The sequence below is a fragment of the Centruroides sculpturatus genome, unplaced genomic scaffold (genome assembly GCF_000671375.1).
Source record: "Centruroides sculpturatus isolate CEXI.00-Female unplaced genomic scaffold, Cexi_2.0 scaffold249, whole genome shotgun sequence".
In the NCBI taxonomy this organism is placed as follows: Eukaryota; Metazoa; Arthropoda; class Arachnida; order Scorpiones; family Buthidae; genus Centruroides; species Centruroides sculpturatus.
The window spans coordinates 586326-590248 of record NW_019384482.1 but is presented as its reverse complement, the minus strand read 5'-3'; the positions used below and the strand labels follow the sequence as shown (position 1 = coordinate 590248).

Here is a 3923-nt window from a genome sequence, read left to right as displayed (position 1 = left end):
AACGAAGTTTTCGCAGAAAAATAATATCAGAAATCGCGGCCGCAGTTTGATGCGCTGTTCCGCGACGAAACCAAGCTTTAGCAACGGGCGTAGTCGAACGGTACACACTCGGTAAGCAATCCTACAATTTTTTGTTTATAACGTAGTTTATACGGATTATTTTCAAAAAAATATATGTATTTTGGAAATGTTGAATCGAATTAGTCTAGAATCGATTAACTTTATGAAAGAAAATCTTTCAAACAGCCGTAGTCCGTAAACTATGATTCCTACAAAATTGATTCATAAAGAACGGAACGTATCTACCGTCTTATAGGGGGATCTACTGTATTTTTTTCCAGTTTGACACATTTTCATTTTGAAAAGGATTTTTAACATAGAAAAGCACTCTGTTCTGAAAAACTTTTCCCATTTATGCATTTTCTTTTTCATTCTGGTTCCATTTTGGACAGGTTTTATTATAATTCAATCACACAATGTAAATTTCTAAAACTATGGAAGTAAAAACATTTAAAACAAAAATTTTATCTAATATCAATCATATATAATTTAATTAAATAAAAAACAGCAAAAAAAAATACGAAACTCAAAAACAAACTGTCAGTTGATGAAACAAAACCTCCTATCTGCATTTCCTAAAATTTTACAGGAGAACTAAAAAATATGTCATTTCAATGGAGCAAAATTTTGAGTACAAGGTTCAGAGTTTTTGTTAATGTCAGAGAGAGTGCTTAAAAGTATATACCACTTACTATGAAAGCCAATTTCAATTTCTATACTTTGCCAGAATAGATTGCCAGAATTTTGGCAATGTATAGAAATTGACTTTACAACACATTAATGCAAAAATGTGGTTTTGAATCATTATTAGAGATACTAGATTTTAATTGCTAACCAACAAAATGCATTTTGAAAATGATGTTAAAATAAAATAGATAATTTGAAATATTCAGAAAAATAGTAATTTTGTACTAGTTTAAGATGTTTAATTTATTCAATAAAAATAAAAATTATTATTTTTATCACTAAATTTTTGAAAATATTAACATTATCAAAATAAAATAATAATAGATTTAAATGAAATGAAAAAATTAATTTTGTATCTTAAAATTAAAATAAAAAAAATATGTTTATTAATACAATAATTAATGTGTAGTTTCTTTATGTATAAAAGGAAAATAAGATTTTCCTTTTAAAACTTATTTTGAAAAAACTGCTATTCAGTATTTTAGGTAAAAGCAATTTTTTCCATATAAGTGTGTCTTTAGTGTGTGTCAAAATCTTAAGGCATGAAAATTATTAAATTTTCATGCCTCAAAGGTTTTGAAACAAATATTTGATTACTAATTCTCATGTAATATAAATCAAATAGATTTGAAAGAATGTATTTTAATTAAATGGTTTATTAAATAAAATAAAACAATTTTTAATTTTCACTTTAAAATAATTTTGAAAATATGTATTTATCTAAATTTATGAAATAAATTGTTTCAATATCAAAATACTTTATAAAAGTATATAATAAATTTTTTAATGTATAGTTCTTAATATTTTTAAAATTTCATGAATATAGAGAACTATTATAATTGTGTTATGAAAATTTAACAAAAAAAAATCATGTGTATGAGACTTAAGGCATGAAACTTTGCACAGTGATTAGATAACAATAAAAGATAATGTATTTTTATCCGTAATAAAAATTGTTTCTAAAACCAGTTTTATATATTTTAAGAACTCAACCAGTATAATAAATTATACATTTCAAAATGTAAGATTTAAAAAATTTGATCATTTCAACAAACTTAAATAAGACATCTGTATTTTATTTAAAGTTTCTATCAAAGTTTAACATTTGATACTTAGTATAACAATATTTCTTTTAAATATTAATATATAACACAAAGCTTATAATTTTATACTACAGATTTACAAAAATCATAAATATCCATACAAACTTTCTTAAAAAAGTACATTTTTTTTCTTAAATATATATATATTTAATAAATGAAAGAAATATTGTTTGCTATTTTGTTTTTTCTTTACTAGATAATTCCAGTGAACAATTGTTCATCTTTGTGTACATATTCACAGACTACTTTTTTCAGTGAGAATGCAACAGAATGCCATTCCAATTTTTTTTTTTGTTCTTATGAAAAGATTAAAATTCCCAATGCTGATAGTCCCAGGCACATTAATGAATTTATCAATGAAGTACTAAATTGAAAAATCTGTCTACTTTTGTTTAATTGCACATTTTAAACTTTCAATTTTTGAAAGTTAAAATTTTTTTTAAATATTTTCTTCTTCGACATAATTTTTTCAATTAGGAGCTTTATAAATGAACAACTATTAAACAATGTAATTAAATAAGAAAAAAATATATATTTGTTTATTAATAATCTTCATTTTTTTCTAATTTTCTAAAAATAAATAACAGAAAAGTTCAAAATGTAGCACAGAAATCATATCATATTTTTAAGTATAAAAAAAATATATATTATTTTTTAATATAATATATTAAAATGGGTGACGAAAGCTAAAATAGGTGATCTAACACAAAGAAAAAAGAAAAATAAATGTTTTAATGTTATCATCGGCACCGGTTTTATATAAGGGCATTTGGGGCCAGTGTCCAGGGCCTCCACAAAACTATGTTTAAACATAATTTTTTTTTATACTATATACTTAACTACTGCATATATATAAATTTGACTGGTGTAAAGTTAACTTGCAGATAAAAAAGCATGAAAATGTTTTATATAATTTTGCTTTATTTAATTTAAATGTATTACGTTTAATGTATATTGTCTATATTTTATAAAATAAAACGTTATTTAATTAAATTTTATATGAATTTATAAGAATGTTTTAAGCTTTAACATCTTTACAATAATAAGTAAAATTTTCAAAAACATACTTTTTAAGTAGTAAAGTATACAGTATTTTGTATAAATGTTCTAAATCATCAAGTTTGCCTACTCTTAAAGGGTGGCCCACCACCTTATTTGCGCCCATGGGCCTCTGTTTGTTAAATCCAGTTATCGTGTTAATAAAAAACCACTTTATCATTGGATTATAATAGAGATTAAATTGCTTTTATAATAAATAGAAAAATAAATAAATTACTTATTAAGAAGTTTTGAATGTTGATATTATTTAGATTTAATACTTATGAATGAGTTTATTTGATAAAAGTCCATCCTTTATTGTTTTTAAATTAAAGTTTAACATTTTGTCTTGTGTACTAATTGTGTACTTAAGATCTTTATTATAATCAATCATGTGGAAAGTTTATATATAATTTGTTGAATAATCAAATAAAAATACATGTATAAAATGTTCTCCTTGTTAAATGTGATTATTATATCATTAATATTATAAAAATCGATATAGTTAATTAATAAAATTTTTCAAATTCAACCATATTTCTTTTCAAGGTAAATCTAAAAACTTGAGTAGATTATTCATAGAGATAAAGTAGTTAGGCCTAGATCAACACCTACCTTTTTCTATCTGTTTATAATTTCACATTTTAACAGGTATATTAAACATTTTAACCTGGTGACAACGACACTTCTTCATACAATAATACTCTTGCCAAGATAACAGCAACCACTCTTTTTCTGGTCGATCTAAAGCATTGTTGCCATGGTACTAACAAGCAACGACGGTAACTAGGTAACTAAACAGCCATCTGGTGTTGAAAATGATGAATTTAATTTCTAATTTTTTTTTTTTTTAATTTTTCTCTGCAGTAACTTAATATCAATTGTTAAGAAGAATTTTAAAAATTTGTCTTAACTAATTCTTTTTTTATTATTTAAAATTCTAGAGATATTTTATAGTAAAATAATAATAAAAAAGCTTTATTAGAAATAAATTTTTCTTTTAATTATTATTTTTATTTTAAATGTTAAATATAT

The 3923-nt window shown here is 22.8% G+C and overlaps 1 protein-coding gene across 1 annotated transcript in view; it reads right to left on the bottom strand.

Moving 5' to 3' along the window:
- Positions 1-3682, bottom strand: part of LOC111621479 (bifunctional heparan sulfate N-deacetylase/N-sulfotransferase-like) — a 60591-nt gene extending 56909 nt beyond the window's left edge. The window contains exon 1 of the mRNA XM_023363635.1: positions 3504-3682. The gene's annotated coding sequence lies outside the window, so the exon portion shown is untranslated. The remainder of the gene's footprint in view (positions 1-3503) is intronic.
- Between the last annotated feature and the right edge of the window lie 241 nt (positions 3683-3923).